The sequence below is a fragment of the Buteo buteo genome, chromosome 5, assembly GCF_964188355.1.
Source record: "Buteo buteo chromosome 5, bButBut1.hap1.1, whole genome shotgun sequence".
In the NCBI taxonomy this organism is placed as follows: Eukaryota; Metazoa; Chordata; class Aves; order Accipitriformes; family Accipitridae; genus Buteo; species Buteo buteo.
Genome location: NC_134175.1, coordinates 41,661,439 through 41,683,761, shown reverse-complemented (window position 1 = coordinate 41,683,761; position 22,323 = coordinate 41,661,439). Strand labels below are relative to the sequence as shown.

General features: G+C 44.4%; 1 protein-coding gene across 1 annotated transcript in view; it reads left to right on the top strand.

Annotated features, from left to right (window-relative positions):
* The first annotated feature begins 10,486 nt into the window (after window positions 1-10,486).
* SEMA5B (semaphorin 5B) overlaps window positions 10,487-22,323 on the top strand; it is a 281,418-nt gene continuing 269,581 nt past the window's right edge. Inside the window, exon 1 of the mRNA XM_075028790.1 lies at window positions 10,487-10,768. The gene's annotated coding sequence lies outside the window, so the exon portion shown is untranslated. The remainder of the gene's footprint in view (window positions 10,769-22,323) is intronic.

Here is a 22,323-nt window from a genome sequence, read left to right as displayed (position 1 = left end):
AAGAAGTATGCTTATTTTGGAGCCTAGCTGGTCCAAAAAAGAAAAAAAAGAAAAAGCATTTGGAAATCTTAAATGAATCTTGACCTGAGCTCCAAGGAGCAGCAAGACATCACAGCTCTGAGACTGACAGATGCTTTACCACTGTGACAACAGCGGTATTAGTAGATTATAGTTTGTGAACTGCTGTGTTTGCTGAATCAGCAAAATTGACTGCCTGGAAACTGAACTCCTAAATGCTTGAATGCCTATGCGAAGATCTTGCCTGGCTTCCTCCTGCTATTCAGAGGAAGAATTAGGGCTGGATTACAGATGAAAATCTGGATTAAAATGAACCTGAACTTTCATAAAATTAAGATCTTCAGGTGCTCTTCACAGCTGGCTCTATTAAAGGATGTGATTATTCAGACCTAGCTTTCAAACACTCCCAGACTTTGGGAGCTGAATCCAAATTCTAACATTGTTATTCAGGCTCATCAACTGAACACCTTTGAGTAACTGCAAGTGGGTATAATCCAAGACATGCAGTGAGGTAGAGGATGTGTGTTTCAGTGCCAATCACTGAACTTCATGAACCCTCAGTGCCATCAATTATAGCAATGTAGCACCAACCTCCAAAGCTTGTTTTGAATCGTGCAGTGAAAAATTATTGGTACTTAGGCTGCATAATCTTTTCCCTTGTTACGTCAGGAGCAAATGACAGTTTGAAGTGAGTACTGCTGCTTCAGCTCAGCATCTGATATGTTTGCTTACCTGATGCAGTGTTCTTAGGTGGTGATTAATGAGAGCTCTTGAGTCAGAGCCTATAACCATGACGAGCATTAACAGGTAAACCTACAAACAGTAAAGGGTAAAGCTCCTGAGGGAGGGAAAGATACTGACTGGTATCTCATTCTGGTTGCTTATATATTGGTCCCAATCAGATTGTTCAGAATTTGTTACATTTCAACCCAAGCCTCTTAAAGGTCCAAATAAACTTATTCATGAGAATAAATCTTTGTAGTCCAGTCTGAACCTACAGAAACTGGTGGCTAACTTCTCTTATTTAATCAGACCCAGGCAGACAATTCATATTGGAATGCTCATTTTCTTCTGTGGCAAAATCAAAACTGCCAGCAGTATGCTTCTATGTAGAAACAAGGACATGCAGAAATGCCTGCAATATTAACAAACCTGGTGGTAGCGCCCTGTTTGTTACACAGGGGTATACAAGTAAAAATGCCCACGGTCATCAGTGCATTTAAGCACATGCCTACCTTTAAGCAAATGCTTGAATATTACTGTCCTTCCTTGAAGTTTAATGGGACTTAGGGCCACTGTTCAAGGATAAATCGATATTTATGTTCCTTGAACACCTGAGATGGGCTTACTCATGACTTTTTTTCTTTGCTGGATCAGGGTTTATAACTCTACAAGTTGATTTCTATCCTAGTTTGTCTAAATATTTCAAGCACATTTACAAAAATAAACCTAATCTTCTGCCAATATTCCACCTCTCTGGTCTCATGACATACAGGACACAAACCACTGATCTTTCCAATGATCTGACTTACAAATCTAGTTTTAGAAGGCATCAGCAGCTAATCACTCCTGCAGCTGGAATGCCTACATTACTGCATCTCTGTTGCATGTGACTAGCTTGGAAAATGAAGTTAAACTTGTACAATAGAAGTAATTTAATACATGATTTAGAACTTTAACCATCTTACTATGAATTAATTTGCATGCCTGCAAACCTTTACTTGTATGAGCAACCCTATGTGTTTTGACGAGGAAGGAATATTAGTGAGGTTTGGCCTGCTGACTGTAGAAATGATTGCATCATAGATCAGTGATAATATTTACATGAAATGTAGAAGTTCCACTCATTGTTCAGGGGAAAACAGTTTCAGTTTTTCTGTCTTTTTTCCTTCCCTATCACTGTTGAATCTCACATGTTTGAAGAAAGGGAGAGAAGAATCAAGCCTCGTATATCTCAGCCTGTTATGACAACCTGAATATAATATATAGGCAATCAAATAATTGATCACATTTAACCTGATTACCTACTGAATGAAATCATAGCTGCGACTTAGGTCACTGCTCTAATAAGCCAATTCTGTTGACCCCCGACAAAGCTTCAAGCACCTTCATGGCTGATGGAAGGGATACTTAGTATCTTATGGAACTGGATTTTATGTTGTAGATTCATAGTAAAATTTAGGTTGAAAGGAACATGTGGAGGTCTGTAGTCCAACCTTCTGCTTGAAGCAGGGCTACCTTCAAAATCAGATCAGGTTGCTCCAAGCCTTGACAAGGTTTGAAAATCTCCAAGGGTGGAGACTGAACAGCCCCTTTGGGCCCCTGTCTTGGTGATGCACTAGACCCACTGAGATGATTTTTTTCCATATTTCCAAACAGTATTTCCCTTGTTGCAGCTTGTGACTGTTGCCTTTTGTTCTTTTGCTGTGCATCTCTGAGAAAAGTCTGTGTCTGCCTTCTCCAATGGATTAAGATTGTGGAAGACTGCAATTATATCCCCTCTTGGCCTTCCCATCTCCAGGCTAAACAAACCAGTTGCCCCAGCCTCTCCTTGTACATCAGGTACTCTGGTCCCCTAACTGTCTTAGCAGCCCTTCTCTGGAGTCTCTCCAGGTTGACAGTAGCTGTTCTGCAGGCCCCAAACTCCAGCTGCGGGGCTGTTTGCTCAGCCCTCTGCCTGACATGGCGCATGGGGTACTTCTGACCCCGATGCATTTGCCTTTGTTGAATGTCATGAGGTTCCTGCTAGCTTGTTCCTCCAGTTCCTTGAGGTCCTTCTGAATGGAAACCCTGCTCTCCAGTGTATCAACCACTCCTCCAGTTTGGGTGTCACTTGATGAGGTTGTGTTGTGTCTCAGCATCCAGGGCCATATGGCATAGCAGCAGGGTAACATATTGACTTAGTCAGCAAGTGATAATTTTCATTTTATCTGGCAGGAATAGAATTCTTGATAATTGTTGACCAGAATTCATGGAATATTTTTGGCCACTAGACTACACTGAATATACAATATACTTTGCAGTACATGTTATGCTAATTAGAAATATATATAGTAATTGTATTTTGATTATACGTATCTAAATATGTTTTTATCTAGTAAAGTTATTTCTGATGGACAACTTTGCGTGGAAAAGGAATAGAAAATAGATAAACAGTAATATATAATTATATACACATATAGGAAGTGGTTGGAATTATCTGAGTAGAAGGATTATGAGTGCACTGCTCAATACCTGCGACTCAATACCTGACTCAATACCTGACCCTCCCCACTCCAACCCCCCTCATCTGCGCTGCTGCACTGCATGCCTTCAGAAGTCATTATGAAGCTCTTGCTTGCTTTGCTGTTGTGCCTTATATTTGAGATGCTACTGCTACATGTTGTGATGGCCAAGCTGAAGGAAGGATGTGATGTTTTGGAGAAGAAGTTATAGGGGGTTTAATTGCTGGAAATGCAAAGCAGAAAGCTTCTCTCTTAGTGCACTAGCCCGCTCTGCTGCAATCATTTTTCTTTATTGACATCCCTGGCTGTGCCAGCAAAGGGAAGCAGACACTCTCCGTTTGGAAGCAGTGCAGCGTACAGTCTAATGCGACAGTGTTCTTAGCTTTCTGTTAATGCAATGTTTGCGGTATCCCACAATCTGTTTACTGAGGTACTGCAAGAAAAAAGGTGGCTGTCTCTTCCAGCTTTTTTCTTTAACAAAAACAAGCCACGTTGTAGTAACATCCAGCTCAACCTCTTCCTGGTGTTTAGGTTTACCAATGATAAAATAACAATGAATATTCATATTCCATGTATTACTAGCTCTCCTTAGGACAGCTCAGCCTAGGCCCAAGATTCCCTTTCATCACAGAACTGCTTCCACCACCTTTCTTTTTGTGTGGGAGAGAAGAAGCCACCTTGCCTCAATGAATCAGCCAGTGAAGAGGGCCGAGAGGGCTCTCTGTGGGAGACCTCCACCTCTTTGTACTTCACAAGGAGGTTTCCCTAAAGCAGAGCCTTCCATCCCATTGCCAAGTCACAAAGGGGTACACTGCAGTTCAAGAGGGAACATAGCTACAATGGGCAGATCTAAGCTATGTTCCCCTAAAGTAGCAGGCAGAGCTGTTGGGTTTAGTGTTACATTTCAGGTTTGTTGTTGAGAAATGTCTCAATGTGTGAAATTGTACCTATCCTGTCTAGGAATTTGAAACCACGTTTTCCCAAAGATCATGGATCTGTCTCCATCAGTTCCAATGGGCCTCCTAAGAGAGGAAAGATTTTGTGACTTGGTCACAACAATCATAGGTGAAGCTACAATACAGTTTCTTTTTTAAGACCTTATTTTTAATACCTGCCTGAAAATCCACAAAATGGAGAGTTGAAATTTAAAATAATTGGCCTCTGCCTAAAGATGAAAATATGCTTTAAAAGCAGTTCATATTTTGATTGAGAAGGCTAAAAAGTTTTCATTTTAAAAATATTTTTTTTCCTCCTGACCTTTTAGTTTAAACAGCCCTGCAGCTGAAGTGGGTGAGATTTGAAAGTGAATTGATTTTGATTTAAATTAAAAGTATCTGAATATCACATACTGAGTAGGTTCGGTATGGTTTTTAGTTAAGTTCATTAAAAACAAGCAAGTATGGAAGGACACCATATTAACTGAGTGCTACAAACTTCCTAAGTCCTCAGAATGGCTTTTCGGTCATGAGTTCCAAATACTACAGGAGAATTACAATCTGCTGAACAGACATTCAGTTTTACCAGCATGTTCACATTCCCACTGTACCGAGAATTGTATTTTCCAAACCAGATACTGCAAGCTGCATTACCAAGACATTGGTCATCACATAAGTGGGTGGAGGAAGGAATGCTAATACTTTCAAAACCTGCTCACATTTAGACCCAGACTTTGCAGTAGAGCACAGCTCCCTGGACATAACAGTTTTTTGTATAAGTGAGTCCCTGTAGAGCTTTTTAATGTAGCTGTTTAAAGGAAAATTAAAATAGGGTGAGATACTGCAAAGGTTGTAATGGGAACTCACAGTGTTGTGCTCATCTTTGAGCTGAATTGCCTAAGGTTGGATACAAAGTCAGTAGATAAGCTGTCAACAGCCCTGAATTCACTTTCCATTCAAATCTGGTTCTTGTACAGAACATTCAGTGAGACGTTTGATGTGCCAAACAACATGTCTTTAAATTAAAGTTTAAGTCTTACTGTAAAGGTACCTATACTCCCCAGGGAAAAAAAAATCCCACTTATATTTGCCAAGGAAGTTTTCAGTCCCTCAGATAATATATATCTAGGAGCACCATAAAGGTGTTCAGTGCTAGGTTTTACACTTCCAGTCTCAAGGCAGAAGTAATTTCCAATAAACACAGCCTCTAGGCTCAGAGCTTGAGTTAGAGGAGCAGGGAAAGCAGTTTCTGATGTAGTATCAAACCTCCTAATGGTGTTGTTAAAAACTAATTTTTCACTGCTTCTTTTATTTGCCAACAAATAGGTGACTGCTAGGTGCTGTATATCTTACCTCAATGTGGGTGCTCACTGGGCAATTACAAGTGTCTCCGGTTAACATTCCTTCCCTCCTGGTATACCACGTAGTTAACTTTTACATTTCATGAATCTTTGTCTGCAAACAGGGACCTTCCTACTTCTGTGAGACTCAGTGGAAATAGTCAGACCTTCCTCTATTAAGTATGATGACTTTTGCTGACTTCCTCATGTCGAGTGACATATGAAAATTGGCAATTAATAATGCCTGGCTTCAGAGGGAGAAACAATTGTATATCACTTGTCTGTAGGCAGCAGAGGCTTCAGATGTAATTCTCTGAAAATAAAGCAGTTGTCCCAATTTAAGCTCATTTGATTTCTTTCCAAGTGAAATACAGTCACTCCAGTGATAGACTCGAGTCATTCCTCTGTATTTTTCTATTTGTTCCATCACAGCCTCTTCTCTCCAGGGAGCTCATTTGTATTCTCCTGCTTTCAGGTCATCTGACTCTTAGTTCGTGTCATGGATTTAACTTTGCCTTCTCTTTAATATAAATTAAAATGTTACTGTCGCCACCAGACTGAGCCCGGAAACCACAACTGTGACTATTTAGCAACCTATTTTAAATTCAAGAAAAAAGCCATGTACCTAAATATTTTATGGCTAATGGCCATTTGGCTTCAGATCTAGATCTCAGTATTCAGGATAATGCTTACTATCACTATTATTGCACGCCATTGCTTTTGAGTATTTGCTGATACTGTATTTAGAAATGCTTTTTTCCCCTTTTGAGAAAACACTGCATCATCTAGAAGGGAGTTTAGGCTCCACTTGGGTCAGTCGCTTGCATCAGCATAAAGTTGTAAAGAACATTTTGCCGCATATATTTTGACTGTTTTCCTCATGGCAACCCCGCTTCTCCCCTTGCAGCGCTACGGGGAGATAAAAACTTGTAGTCAGCTACTGAAGTGACTGGCTGAACACATGTGCCCAGCTCTAAATTTAAGCATAATTTAAAATTTTTGCCACTGACACATGCACTTTCCCCTTCCCTCAGTCTATGTGAAATGGTCTGGCCATCTACAGCAAAATTACTTTTCTAATGAGACTGCTACTACTGTGGAATCGTGGTCCAGAGATCAAGTCTGGGTGAATATTGTCGCCTAGCCTCCAGACGATGAGGCCAGAGTCAAGATTTTCCTCCAGATCTCCCCCTAAAACATCTACCAGTAAAGCTTATCTGAACGCCCAGAACAGCTCGAGTTCAAGCAGGTCCGCGCGGCCAGTTCGGTCATAGATTGATTTTCTGTGTGCAACTGCAGACTAACACAGCCTACTGCGGTTGGGCTGCAAAATGCAATGCTAGCTGCGATTCGGGGTACTGTCTTTGGATGACCTCACTCACAAAAAGCCTGGGCCTGATCTCTTCCTGCCCCACAGAGCTCTGTTCTACACTTGCAGGTCCTTGTCCCCACCAGCGCCCAACAGTACACTTGGTGTTATCCTGCCGCCTTCTGCCCCACAGGCCAAAGTCCTGTCATCCCTCCGAGTTTTGTTCCTTCTCCCTTACAGCCCGCGCCCCTGCTCCGTTTAACTCTCCCCCGTCCCCTTCGGTGCCCTGCACCGCTCCGCTTGGAGGCAGCAAAGGTGGTCCCTGTTCTCCGCAGGCAGTGGCACTCCCCCTTGCACAGGCACTGCTCTCCAAGCAATGGGTCTTGCCCCAGCTCCCTACAGCCTCACTCCTCCAGCCAGCTCCCGGGGAAGCGGTGCCAGCCCTCCTGCTGCCCACACCGTGCGCAGGCACCCGCCTAGATCGGTTCCCCGCCGGCTAAGGGGGTGCGCCCCCGGCCCCGGGTGACCCCGCGGGTAGGGCGGCTCCGTGCCGGCGTGAGCCGGGCGTGTGCTCGGGCCGGGCCGGCCCGTCTCGGCCCGGTGCGGCGCCGGGCGCATCGGGAGGCACTAGCAGCACCTAGCGGTGAAAGCCGGCCCGAGCGGCGGGGAGGGCACAACGGTGAGGACGGGGCTCCGCCACAGACCTCTTATTTTTGGTGAAACTGCACTTTGCGCTGGTTAGAAACCACCCGCAGCGAGCACCGTGTCTCTCCCTCATGCGGGACTGGGGGGACAAGCCAGGAGAAGAGCAGAGTAAGGGGCGTTCCTCTAGCAGAGGTGGCTCTGCACAGAGGTGCACGTCAACACCTCTGCGAGCAACTGCGATGGGTCTTGCCAAGAGGTCAGTCTCCGCCAAGCCCGGAACGGGAACCTGGTACATCCTCTCCCTAGTGAGCCTTAGGATTTGGAGACTGAAAACAAACTGATATAGATCACTTCACATGCAATACCCTGACTTTTCCCATGGCATTTCTGTCTTTTTCAAAGAATCTGAACTGTACTGCTTTGCGTCACAAGCCCTTTACTAAAAGGATTTGAGTAGTTTCCCTGTCTGGCCAGTGATTTTGGAGATGTCATGCTGTGTAATGGCATTACGGTGTCAGGACCTGCGTGTCCAAGGAAACATTACAGGACTTCAATTTATGTGCACCTTTATTCATGGGTGTCTGAGCAATGTGTGCACACACATGACCAACAGAAGTATTGCCAGCTTTGGGGGGAAAACAGCAAAATAGTAGCAGGAAAATGCTAGAAGAAGATTTTAGGGCAAACTATCTTCTCTTTAACAGAAGAGTGCTATCCATTAGACCTTTACATGTTGACAGACATTGGGAAAACAGTTTATATGATCTCATGCTACTTACTGTGCAATGCTCAGTGCTTCATCTGCAAGTCTTAGGAGGAAGAAAGGTTGAGCCAAGTCTTCTGGAAATTACATGTGTATTTGCGGCATTTGGTGAGGTGTTTTATCCCTGAGGCTTAGATAACCAAACCACCCCGCTCTATAGTAAAACTGAAAAAGAAAGCCAATAGTGTCCCAGCACAGCAGTACAGCCCTGCACTGTGGTCTGCTCCGAACACCCAGGCTGCTGTACATCATTATTTAAAATTTAATTTACTAAATTGAAAGATATCATCCTGCATATTAGGAAAATAGAGGAGCGTGACAGTTATTTACTATTCATGTGTAAATTAAGACAGCACTCTAAGAATATGCTATCACAACAAATCAGCTAAAGTTTTTCCTGTAGGTATTCAGAAGAGATGGGGATGAAAAAAGAGGGGCAGATGCGATGCCACTGCGCATGGGGCAGTTTGCTCAGCACCTTCCAGACTATGCCTGACTTGGGGCTTATCCCAGGGTTTTGAGCAGAATACATAGCCACATTGCAACTAGTTTGTACCCATTAACTGTCCTACACTTTCCAGTGCAAGTTTTAAAATGGAAAGCAGATCGAAAATGCTATACATATAAATAATGTATCAACTGTTTCTAACAAGCTGTATCCAAAAATGCATTATTGCATGAGTGTAGTGATATAGTTACTTGATTAAGGAAGAACTGAGAAATTAAGAACAGGCAAATAATTGCGTATTGTATAATGATCATCGCAGTGGATCTATGCTGTTACTTCTCTGAGACGTGAATTGGGAGAACACCCACTGCCACCACAATTGGCTGTCATAGCATTGATGAGCCATCATACAATTACACTGCTCTTATATAGCTATAACATACTGTCAACATGAACGACTGGATCAGTTTACAGAAGAAAAAAATCCCAGTCTCATTATATACGTACACATACATATGCAACGGCATCAGTGCAGGCCATTCTATCTAGGGATCCAGCTGATAAATAACTGAGGCTCTTATCTTCCGATTTTTAAATGTCACTAAACCAGCCCAGATGTATTTTTATCCTTTTGCTGCCAGGCTGCTTGTCCAACAGCAGAGATCCTCCTATAGCTTTATGCGGTTGCCGCTAACGTGTCCAGGCACCGTGCAGCACCGCGGGGACACCGCGGCCCATCAGCCACTTGCAAAACGACGTTTGATGTAGTCGTGCGTGTGTGTGTCCCAGCGATTCCCCGCGGGCGGCCCCCGGCCAGCAGCGCCGGGGCGGCGCGGGGCTGCGGCCGCTGCCGACCGGCCCCGGGGCTCGGCGGGCCGCGGAGCGGAGCGGAGCGGGGCGGGCGGCGTTCCCGCCGGGCAGCGCACAGCGGCGCTGCTTCTCCCTTGCGCTCCGCGCCGCGTACGCGCCTCGGCGCGGATTTTCCGCCGCCGTCTCCGCTTCGGCGTGAGAAAACTTTGACGCTTCCCTCCCCAGGTTCATTTCGACCCCGTTCGCCGCCGGCGAGCCGGGGCACATCGCGACGGGGAGACGCAGCCTCAGCCCGGGCCCCGGGTGAGGGGAGCGGCCGCGGGCAGGGGGGACCGCGCTCCGCCCAGGGCTCGCTGCAAGCCCTGCCGGGCGGCCTTTCCAGGAGGCCGCTGCCGCGGGGTCTGCACGGCAGCCCTGCAGCCCGACGCCCGACCGGAGGGCCCGCGGCCGCGACTCCAAGCCCCAGCCCGGCGGCTCCCCCGCGTCCAGCTCCCATCCCAACCACCGCCACAGCAACGCTGCCGGCCCTGCCCCTTCCAGCAGGGAGGGAAGGGGGGGATTTAAATACAAGCATCGCTCCGGCGCTGGCTCTTATCCTCGCTCGCGGCTAGTGCCTCTCCTCCACCCTCAGACCTCCCCACGCCGGCGGCACTTGAACCTGCCCGCCCGAGAAGTGTGCCATCCCCCTATCCCCGACCCCCCCCCCGGGCCAGCCCCGCCGGTCGCCCCCCGCAGGGGTCCGGCCGCGGAGCGCCGCCCTGCTCCGCGGGACCCCTCGCCGGCCCGGGGCGGCCGGCTGCGAGCGGCGGGGAGGGCGGCGAGGGCGATTCGCCTGCGAAGAAATGCCCTGTTGAACTTTGAATATATTAGTTGACATCAGTGCGAGTTGGGGCTGCCAGCCCCTAGCTCCCTCCTCCTTCCCTACCTCCTCCTCCTCCGCCTCCTCCCTCTCCTCCCCCCGGTCTCCGATGGAAAGAGTTGAAGCCGTGCTGATAGGAGCCTCCTGGAAGAGACAGCGGAGCGCAGGGGAGGACTTCGGTCCCAACTCCGGCCGCGCCGCGGGGACGCTGCCCGCCGCCGCTCGCATGGCCCGAGGCGGCGCTCCCTAAGCGCCGCGCTGGGGAGAGCCGCCGCTCCGCTCCCCTGCTCGCCCCGCGCCGAGCCCAGCCCCGCCGAGCCGAGCCGCGCCGCGCCGAGCCGCGGCTGCCCCCGCTCCTGCGGCAGCCGGAGCGCGATGTGCCGGTGAGCCCCGCACCGGGAGCCCGGCGGACACCCCGTAAGCGCAGCGCGGCGGCGGGCCGGGGGGCGGGCGGCGGGCCCGGCCGCGGGGAGGGGGCGCGCAAACTTCCCAACTTGGCGGGGGGCCGGGGCGAGCGGGCTGCGCTGGGATGGGGGTCCCGGGGAGGTGGGGAGCGCCGGGCTCCTGCCCGGCTCCGCCGCCCCCGGCGCAGCCCTGCGGCGGCCGGCGCGGGGCAGCGGCGCGGGGTGATGGAGGGGCCGGGGGCACCCTGCGGGGCGTGGGTGTGTGTTTGTGCATGGCGCTCGGTGCGCCGTCCTCCTGCCCCCCGCGGGCTGTGGAGCGAAAAGGGCTTTTCTTGTCGCTGTTTTTGCAGTCCGGCAGCGCTGGAGAGGACGTTAGGTAGGAGGTGGCAGTGGAGGTGGTTTCTTTCCCCTTTCTCTCCCCTCCACCTTCCCAGCTCTCCCTAAACCCGCTGAGCGGGGCTGTGGCGAGAGGGAAGGGGGTGCAGTGGTAGGAAGCCGGATAGCCTAGACGGAGGGATATTAATGATTTTTTTTTTTTCAGATGGTAATTTGTCTTTGTGGTAGGGGTGGCCCGTTAAATTTCAGCTCACGTCCTGATGGAGATCAAAAGCGAAGGGGAGAGGGAGAGGGAAGCAGAGCGCCTTGTGCGGCTCCTTAGCTCCGTGTATTGTTAGAAACTTATGGGGCCGGGGGTGGGGGGGGACAGGAGGGAGGATTCCCAGAAACAACCTTTGTGGATCCAGCTCCAACACCCACACCAAAAGTTGGAGATCTGTATTTTCCAGCAGTACCATCTGCTCCCCGGTGCTGCCCAGGAGCACGCATACTGTTACGCCTCAGAGGAAACAAACAAAAGGTGTGCTTGCCAAGTCGGTGCTGAACCTGTCTGTTCATGGGCTTTTAGGTGGAGCGTAAGTATAGAGGAGTATCTTTATCCGAAAGGTTCACTGTCCTCTGTTGGCTCAGTTCAGACTCGTAGATAATTTCCTGCCCTTAAAAAAGGTCTCCAAACATGGCAGATGCCAGGTCCTGGGGGGGGGGGGTGGTGGTGTTTTTATTTTTGGCTGGGTTTTAAATTTTTTTCTTTTTTTTTTTTTCCTTGAACTAGTTATGCATGGATATATAAGTTTGGGATCATATTAAAGTTTCATTTTTTTATTGTGCAAGTGTTCCCTCTCATTACAGAAAATACTTCTTTTCCTAAATTATAGTCTGAGCGGCAAGAGGTTAGCTCTCTTTGCCTCTGGATGGGTTCAGTGGTAGGCTGAGACCCCAAGCCGACTGCACTGCGAACAAAATAGAAACCAACTAAGCTAAAAGTTATAATGGGCTTTGATTCTTCCTGCTGTTTGAGATCAGTAGAGATCCCGGGTCAGTGAAGGCAAGGAGCAGGAGTGAGAGTAGCTGGAACAAGCTACTCATACAGAAAAGTGCTCTCTTGATTATATGTATGATTTGTAAGCACCCAAGGGAGAAAACTGGTCATAAACTGCAGAGAAGGCGGCAATGGGAAAAAGAAAAATCCTGCTGATATTTAACCAGATTTTTTAATAGAGATTTCGTTTTTGAACAGCCACTTGAACAATCTTTTTTCATTTTTTCTCCCTCTTGTACTAAAACTTTTCTGTTCAGATTGGATTGGATGATAAGTAGACTCTGCACTAGGCAGGCTATAGTAGGGAATCTCTGCATTTTATGTTATGCTTCTTGCGTTTTCAGTGAAGTGGAGGCAATTTCTCCTTTTTTTCTCTCTATCTTGCTTTTTTTCCTCAGAGAGGTTAAGTTTTTGTCCTTCCCTGTCAGGGACATGTTAATCCTGAAGTCATGGAAGGGAGAGAGATCCCGCCATTCAGAATATAGATATTTGCTTTGTTCATCCCCCCCGCCCGTTAGGCTGATGGAATTGGCAGTGGCTGCCCTTTGTGACCTCCCTCCCTTCCCGCAAAGAGCTGGGGCAACCAGGGAGGAGAAAATGTGCAAACTCCAGCGAGTGAAAAAGCACAACCCCAGAAGACAAAAGGCTTGAACAAAGAGATGTAGGGGATGAGTGTCTGTGTGGGGAATGACTTTGAACAAGGTGGCCCCTATCAGTTTGCGTAGACTCAAAAAGATGGCATAAGGATGGGTTCAGTAGGAATACGTGTAGCCTGATAGAAACTCAATACAAGTGGTGCCATGGGATTTTATTTGCTTTGCAGTAAGATGAAACAAGTGCCCAAACAAAATGGCTTTAGTTGTACAGTTTGATTGCCCTTTATTCTCCAGGCAGACAGCTGACTTGGGGGAACATACACCCAGACTTTATAGTCTTTACTTATTACCTTCTAGTTAGTTGTAAAAGTCCTACTTGACTTGGGCTGAGACATGATGGGTCCTTGTTAGAGGAAATGTTCCTGAGAGAACAGGAGAGCAGTCTCACTCTGTGATATTAAACGTGGCTTGAACAACAGATTTCTATTTTAATGAGGATTAATAATCATGTGAGCAGTCATGCTAGGGTTAAACAAGACCATCTGCATGAATATGTTTTCCTGAAAACAAATACATGACATGAAAAGTTTCTGTGTGAAGCCTAGGCTGTTGACTTGCTGTTTGGCAAAAGGGGGCAGTATCAAACAATACCACAAAGCAATCTGCTGCGCCGCTGCCTTTCTGCCTCGAGTACTGATGTGTGCTGTATCTACTGGGATCTTGGAATTTAGGGTGTTATCTGGTACCCTTATTCAGGTGATTCCTTGTGAAGACATCAGGGAGGTTAATTCACTGCATAAAAGGTGCAGGATCAAAGCTGTCATTGTTTTACTTCGTGGTTGCATCACTCCCATATGCTGGTTTGACCAGTGAAAGCTTGGAAATTGGGGACAATGCCGTATGGTTGCAAAGCTACTTTTGTTCACATTAAGTGGGCTGACAGCAGTAACTTTAACCTGTTCTTACTCCACTGATTTTAGGGAGAGCATGATGAAGCCCTAGCTTTGGATTGCTGTTCATATAAATGCCCTTCAAGGAATTGTCATCAGTTTCCATAGTAAGAAAAGCAAACGTTTTCTTCTCTAAATTTAACTTTCTTTGAAAACTCATTTATTTCTAGCCTAGACAAATATATTGATCTGTCTTATAAAATACTGGTTTTAGAATGCATTTAAAAGCCTTTTTACCTTTTATTTATCTATATGCCTGGAATCATTAGATTAGCATTTCGTAGTTCATTTTTTACTGTGAGCCATGGGTAATTTTATCGAGGGTCTGTCATTGAAAAGCCATGCACTGGACTCCAGCTTTGTCAGGTCTCCTAAGTGCTGCTCGCTGCCTTCGTGGCAAGAGCTGCAGCAGCAAGTGCAGACTGGCCCCAAGAGAGAGGCAAAGTGGTGAGGAATACAGAGTCTGTCGTAGTAACATGAAGATGTTCCACTGCCAGGGCAGTGCCAAGATCCAGAGTTTAGGTGCAACCTAAACTTCAGTGTGAAGTCTGCAACTGGATTTGCCTCACTTCAGATCATGCCCCACCACATCATTTCTGGTGTAAAACTGAAAAAGGGAAATTTAGTCATCTGCAGGTAGTGGTGGAGGCAATTCAGAATGGTTCTCTAGGGTGAAATTAATTGGTGTTAGTTGTGCAGCAGATATGTAGTATCAAGTTATGCTGAGATTGCAAAGTCAGTCTTAAGTGATGGACTTACTTACCTTGTACAGACTGAATACTGTGAAGGTGAATTGCCACTATTTTAGGTTGAATCTTCGTGATTTAGTCCAGGAGACAAAGTGTGGAGTGTTATAGTGCTATCCCTGCTGTGCCTTCAAACAGGCTGTGTCCGAATATGAGTGTTGTTGACTTTGAGGATCAAGTCAACTGTTCTTTGTTATTGTTTTGTTGCCTTTTTTTTTCTTCTTAAGGAGGAAAAAACCAACTTACTGAAGGGAGTATGGCAGCTAGTGTTATTGTAGGGATTGTTTCTCTTCCTTTCACACTGTGTGCTGCTGACTCCTACAGCGTGCCCAGTACCAGGACTCATCCCATCTCTGTCCATGGTGGCAGTTTTCATTAGTTTCAGTGGAAGATGTCTGAATATGACATACAAGACTTTGACAGGTATTTGAGCCTGCAACTTGTGTGGACAGTGCCTTGCTTGCTAGAGATTATTCTTCAAGCACAGTTAGCCTCAGTATTTATTTCACCTCTATTCTCATTGTTGTCCAAAAAGAATACTGCATGACAGCAGTTATTCCTTACCCCAGGCTCAAACCATGTGAGCAAAGTGCAGCAGAGCTCCGACAGCACAACTGTGACTTTCAGTATGCAAGGTCTCCTTGACTACAGCGCTGCGACTCCCGAAGTTACGTCTGCTTCAGCACTCATATAAAGCACAAATTTTTAAGGTCCACACAAAAACACTCGGAGTGATTTTCTGATGATGAATGTATGAGTAGTGATACTCTGGAAGTATTACTGTTATCAAATATGTATCTACAAACCAAATGGGTTTGTTTTGTTTCAGAATGTAATAAGTCTGAGAGGTAATTTGCATGTGAAGGATGTTACCAAGTTACAGCGTATGTCTCTGAATTGGTGACAGGGCTATTCATGTGCTTATAATTAAGCATATACCAAAGCACTGTGCTGGTTAAGGACTGGTGTGTCTTTATTTACTTATTAGTGAGCTTTAAATGAGATCATAAGTAAACATGCTGATTACTAGTCTTAATCCCCAAATCAGTTGTGAACTCCTTGGGAGTTTATAAATAATCTGTGTAATTTCATTGTTCTTCAGTAAGGGGTCAATTGTGGAGACAGCACAGGATATTTTCTTCCCAGAAGCTGCTGTGAAAGAGCTTGATCTTACAAGGTGCTACATGTTCTTCATTTGTGTTAACGCGTCTCTGGGAAACAGCACCCTACATGATCAGACCCTGATAAACACAAATGTAGCAGTGTCTGATCTCAGAGGGGGACCTGCTTTGTTGAGCAGGCTAAATGCTTATGGGCTTGCTAGTCTCAATATATAACATACTCCCTATTAGACTGTTGCTGGAAGTGAAATAAATTGCTGAGTGCCGATTTCAAAGGTTTGATTTTATCCATTGTGCAGCAATACATGACCAGCTGGGATGGAGCAACCTGCAGAGAAGAACCATAGCCATCAGTTTTATCTCTGCCAAATATTGTGCTGCATTCAAAAGTTTAATCATAACTTCAAACCCATGAGGCAGCCTCTGTAATTGGGAATAGCATGTGATCTGGTGATGCCAAATGGATCCTCCAGTAGCCTTGAACCCTCTGTGATATGGAGGACATACCCTGATGCTGGATATGCTCAGGTGTTAAGCAGAGATGCTGTCTGCAGTCCTGCAGAACAGCCAGGCTAAGTCCTATGTAGATGATCTATAAAGCTGTTTGCAGTTTAAGAGTTTGTGGCTTCTGAAGTTTGTGTATTTTGCAGATTGCTTGTGCCATAGTCTTCAAAAACTGTTAGCTTTTAAGACAAGCAGATGGCTTTAACAAAATGTATTTGCTGGCACCTGGAACAGGTGGATCTGGAATCAATTTATGCAGTGTGATTTTTTCCACACCCCTTTTGGAATAATTTTATACCCTGGAGCCACCTAAGATGCTTATTATGTAGCCAATAGGGAACAGCTTCTGTCTGACTACATAAGATTTTACACATCTTTTATAGCTAATGCCTAGATTGAAATGCAAAATTTAGTGCTGGGAGTGCATGCGAATTTGTGAAACTCCCTGGAGAAGATGTGGGTCCGTGTATCAGTGAATGAATTATGCTCCTCCATAGACAGAGAGGGCTTTTTTTAGTGGTAACAAATGTCCTGTGTTTGGTGTTTGTCATTTTAAAAGTAGTATTTTTCATTTCAAGTGCAAACCTTGTGCAGGTTACTGATGTAGAGTAAAAATGAGAAAATAGCTTTAACTTTATTTGAAGGGATAACAGAATGAAAATTTCTTATGTGGTATGAAAGTGTCCTGACTCAGAGATCAAATTGGTGTTTCCAAAATATGGCTGTGATGGTTACGACTAGTTAGATGAGAAAGGAAAACCTCCTGCCTGTCTTCTCGAGGGGGAGGAAACAAACTCCAGTGAGACCTTGGCCACATTCTCATTCTTGCAACAGAATCAGGGCCAACAAGCTTACCTGGCTGTGTAGATTCATAATAACTTCGAAGAGGTTTTGAGTGGCTGCTGGGACCATCTGCACAACTCAGAGGTAGAATTAGGAACTCAATCTGGGAACACTTTCGGGCCAGCCTCTTAAGGGAAGAGAATGCTGACTATGGATGGCCTGTTGGGCAGGTTTAATTGCTTTGCTGTGTTGCCTGGCCACATGGAAGTTGTTTAGTGTGCTGTTTCAGCTAAAGGTTGCTTACTTATCTCCTACGATGCTGATTTACAATAGATCAAAGATTGGGGCAGGGGGGGATGAGAAAGGAAAGGGTAGGAAGTTCACTCTGGATAACTCAGTTTGACAGGATAATATAGTAAATTCAAGAACATAGAAAGAGATGCTTTTTGGAGCCTGTATATATAATGCAGGGAAGGAAAAATTGGCTCGGTCTCAAAAGTTTGTTAGAGTGATTACAGATCTCCCCGCCCTGCCTCACGTTCCTTTCTCTGCTCTCTTCCTGATTGAAGATGATTGTCTGCCAGAAGGAGATTTTCAAACACATGGTTTGGACAGGGCAATCAGTCTATATTTATAAATCACTTAATATTTCACTCTCTGACCTTTCTGGGGTCCACTCCACATATGAAGGGCATTTTCATTAAAAATACAAAGCTGAGACTCAGTTTCTGCTGTGTCTGAGGTGCTCCTTCAGTCTAAGAGAGCTTAGCTTTTAGTTGTAACTGCAGTTAGTAACCACCTATTTAAAATAAAAGACAACAGGGGAAAGAATATCTTTAGTGGCTTGTGGTAGGATAAAGATACATACTTTATTCAATATGAGCAAAATAGGACTATGCACTGTAACTATGTGCTGTTCCAATACTGATGAAGGATGATGTCAGGTAACACATAATACAAATTACAAAGAATTCCACAGTTCCTGCTTTGTGAGGATAATCAAGTGATACAATAGTGCAACTTACCTTTATTTCTGTTTTGGCAACCATACTCAGCAGTCAGAAGTAGTAATTATCAGGGAAAGAAACTGAGGCATAAAAGGACTATGGCCTGGAGAATTTTGTGCTCATCTGTTAAAGATTTCATGAAACATAATGATGCAGATAGGCGCCAAGTAGAATTGCCAGTGACTGAAATCAGTACGAATTAGACTTTGAGCTCGGTGAAAAGTCTGGTCTTACGTGACTTGCTCAAGGTCGTAGAGTGCATTAGTGGCAGAGGCATGGTTACAACTCCTGAAAATGCTTATTTGCATACTTAATTCTGAATATGTAGTTAAATCCTATGAATGAAATGTTTCATCTCATTGCTTTCCTGCATCAGAGCCCTAGACTTGTGCCTTAGAAGACTATGCATTTATCTCCTTGCTAAACGTTGCCAGTAGGTAACTTGATCATGCAAATCTTTTACTCACCTAAGCAGTTCAGTTCAAGTTAACGTGACTACAGTTTGAGAAAAAAAAGTACCCTGATTGCATGTGCACAATTGGTCCCAACATTTGAAGATGAACTAGGGATCATTCCTTTATGTTGTATTTTTATGTGCACACTGGACATGCATCTATATAGATTGAATTAAAACAAAAGCAAGTGATTAACATGTTTAAAATTTAACATTTTCCCTCCTTAACCAACAGAAATTGTTCCCGAGAGAGTAATTTACTAGATACCTTCTGTATTTGCCTAGGACTGTACATCAGGAATACAAACCATGATATTGCTAATGCTATGTGTTCCCTCTAATGGGTCTTTGAAATATTAAACCAACTTATATTTGGAATGAGCTTTGCACACCTCCTTGTCTGTGGTTGCTTTGCAAATCCAGGCTTCACTGCTTTGCCTCAGAGAATTATGAGTTTATTATACTTCTGGAATGCTAATAGCACTTCATTTTTTCCCTAAATTTCTTCTTTGTATTTATTTATTGATTCTTCATTTGAGCACAGTTTCACAGATAATGATGGTACTACTGAGAATAGCTGGTGTGAGTTAATTTTAAGAAGGCTGAAGTTACAATGCCATCCTTCTTTGCCAAGAATCTCTCTGTAAAGTTCATAAGTTAAGGCATCCAAAATGCTAAATTAGTTAAGACAACTGGATAAGATTACTCCCAATGTTACATTTCATTCCTAGTTTCATAAAGACAAAGTGTATCAAGGCTGACAAACCTAAATTTAATTTTTCATTGAAAACTCATTGGCAGATTTGCAGATGATATACTTTAGGGAAGCAGTCTTTTCTATGGTCACTTGGTCTTTACTCAAATGAAGAACATTGACTTGTGAGAGAATACACGTGAACCGGGTTTTTAGCATTTCACCCTTTAGTTTACATTTACTTTTGATTCCTGGAATTCTTCCCCATCTAGTCCCTCCTCCCACAGTGGTGGACGGTAACTCCAGAAAGGTGCTTTCAGTCATTTTATCTGTCTTCACTGAAGGCAAAGAAATTCCCCGAGCTGATTCATCTTCAAGCTGGTCAACTATTCTAAACAAGCACCCAATTTTGATTTAAATATTTCTGAAGGAAGATAACATCCTGCAATTCTTGGTTAAGTGTTTAAAATTCAGCAGGCCTTGCGATTATGTTGCTTCTTAGTTTCTCAGTTGCTAGGTTCTTGGTCCTGTTATGGTCTTATCTGGAGAACAGAGCATCACATTTTGTTCCTGTGGAAGTACTTGTGAACTGCAATCAAGTCATCTCTTAATTTCTCTGATATTTCAGTATGGTACTGGATTCTTCTGTGTTTTTTCAATCCTTATTGCCTGATGGCTCTTCTCTGAATGCTTTCTAAGGATGCTGCTGGCCAAAGAAGACAGTAGTGCTGACAGCTGCAAAGGTTTGGGAGAACAAGAACAGCAGAGATTGCAGAGCAGAACTGAGCAGATAGATAGCAGGAGATAAGGACTATAAAGTTGGAAGGCAGAAAATAGGGATAGTGGTATAGGAAGCTCTTGGCATGAAGAGCCTGGTGTGATACATGGATGGTGAAGAACGGGAGTAGCTGTAGTGGTAAAAGGCAACAGCAGGTTTTTACTGGCAGAGGAGGATGGCTGGGAGGTGGGTAGGAACTGCAGCAGCAGCACTGCTTATAAATCAGAGCAGCGTTTTATCAGAGGAGTTCTCTGCAGGGAAATGTCAAAACATCTGACTGTACTTCGCCTGGGCATAACCACACTCTCTTTTTCACTCAGGAGCACTGTGATATAGGCAAAGAGAAAAGAGACACTTTAAACTAACTGAGGGCAGAGTTCAGGTTGAATTTGTGTTGAGGAAGCCATTCTGTTCTTGCAAGTGTAAGATCAGAGCCTGCAGAATAAAACTCACTTTTGCAATCTGTACAAATGCATGAAGTTTTACTCATTTCAGTGAAATGACCTGTGGATGAGAATTTACCAGCCTGAGTTCTTGATTGCTAACACAAGGCAAACACTCTTAAACTGTTTCCAAAAGTTATACTATTGTACAGTTGGGCTGCAGTAACCTTAACTGTGATACTTCTGGTCTGAGAGGACTAGAACCTTCCCAGAAGTAGTACAATTTCTGTTTTTAGTTTGGAAAGATGTTATCATTTAATGAAAACTCTTTGTTTTCTGGCAGCCTACTCTGCTATCCATTTACAAAGCTCTCAAAGGACTTGGACGTCCATGAAAAGTGCAAGAGCCCAGTTCTACTTACAGATACACTAGTGCAGCCTCATTGAAAAGCTGCGGTTGTGCTTGACTGAGGACTAGTAGTGTGAGCCCAAACTCTCAAAGACAAGTTTGTACCTATGGGAAAGGATTGCATAGGGATGGTATTGGTCCAGAGGCATTTTCCAATATTAGGTCTGCAGAATTATGCTGTTGCAAAACCTAGCACCAAGAGAAGCATTTCCAGTTTTAATTAAAACAAAACCCAAAACAATAAGATCTCTATTTCTGTTGAATTTTAAGCTTCCCAAATGTTTGAGCATGAGATGCAGAAGTAATTGATTAGAAACAGAAGTAAAATAATGAGGCTTGCTTTTTTTTCCTTTCCCAAGCTGATTCAACTGAGGAAGGAAAAAAGATCTCTGAAGTTTTTACTTGGACTGAGTAAGACTTTTCTACACAAATAGACCAAATGAACAACTGAAGTGCTTCAGTGAAGTTATCACAAGGATCTGAGCCAGTGGATTATTTACATGGCAGGCTTTTACCTGGTAGAATCAGGGGTTTAAATTAATAGTATTAAGAACTGGAAATAATCTGATGTCTACAGTTCTAATGGTCTAAGATATCTGTAGAAGAGATAAGGGCCTGATCCTGCACCAAGGGACATCAGTAGCAAAAGTTCCATTTATGTAAGTTAAATTCAATTTTTCATTTAAAAAAACCCCAAAATTCATGTCTTGCAGTTCTTATCCAAGGACTATTTGCTTTTGAAATTGGCATACTACCTGAGTCAGGGCTGCATGAGTTGGCCCCAGGTTTTCAACCTGACAGTACCTCTTTAAAATGCAGCAGTATAATTTAGGCATCTCTTATTTGTTTTGAATAGCAGAGCTAACATGTCTGTCAGTTACAATGACTTGATAGACATGATTAAAAGGCAGGAGATCAGGAAAAACGCGTGCTTATCACAGCCAACCCTCCCCAATGAAGAAGTAAGTGGCTCAGTGGCATATTTGCAATTGAGGTGTAACTGAAAGCATTTTTAGAAACGTGCTTTGTAGACTGCTTTGAAATGGTGTTTTCTATTATGACCAGTTTCTGGAACAGATTATCATGATTGTAGGAAGCACTTCAAAGCAGATTGATGTAGGAAGTTCTTTCCCTGAAAACTTTGGCTTCTCTGCAAGACAGAAAGCTACAAATGTGCCTGCAATCTGTGTTGTTTCAGCTACAACAGCATTTATTTGATAAAAGTGGGCTGCTATTAATTTCCTAAATGCTACAAAGCTCTTTGTATTTTGCTGTCCCCTCTGTTTCACAGAGGGTGTCAAAGGTTGTGTTTCCTTTCTCCCATATCCTTCTAAATTTCTGGTTTCTGTTTTTTTAAAGGCTGAGATTTAAACATTGTAATGAAGTATTGAGCTGCATCTGATAAACAGTCAGACACTAATTTAATATATCGGTGGCCAGACTTTCACAGAACAGGTCTTGACGCATAATCTAGTCCATTCCCCAACCTCAGACAGCATCAACTATACCTCCATCATTCAGCTGAACACAGGCTCAGCTGAACTCAGAAGCAGCTAAACCTTGGTAGGAACTGGAGATGTGCTTAAAATATATTAATCTCTGAATTTTCACCCACAAGACTTGCTATATTGCATTTCAGCAAGACTCCTAAAAATGTTACTTGAAGGCTAAAGTTTGTATCTTTGAGAATTGAAGTCTTCTACATACTTGCAAACACAGGAGCAAATGGGAAAAGCCAACTTTCTGGTTAGTATGAAACCAGGTGGTAA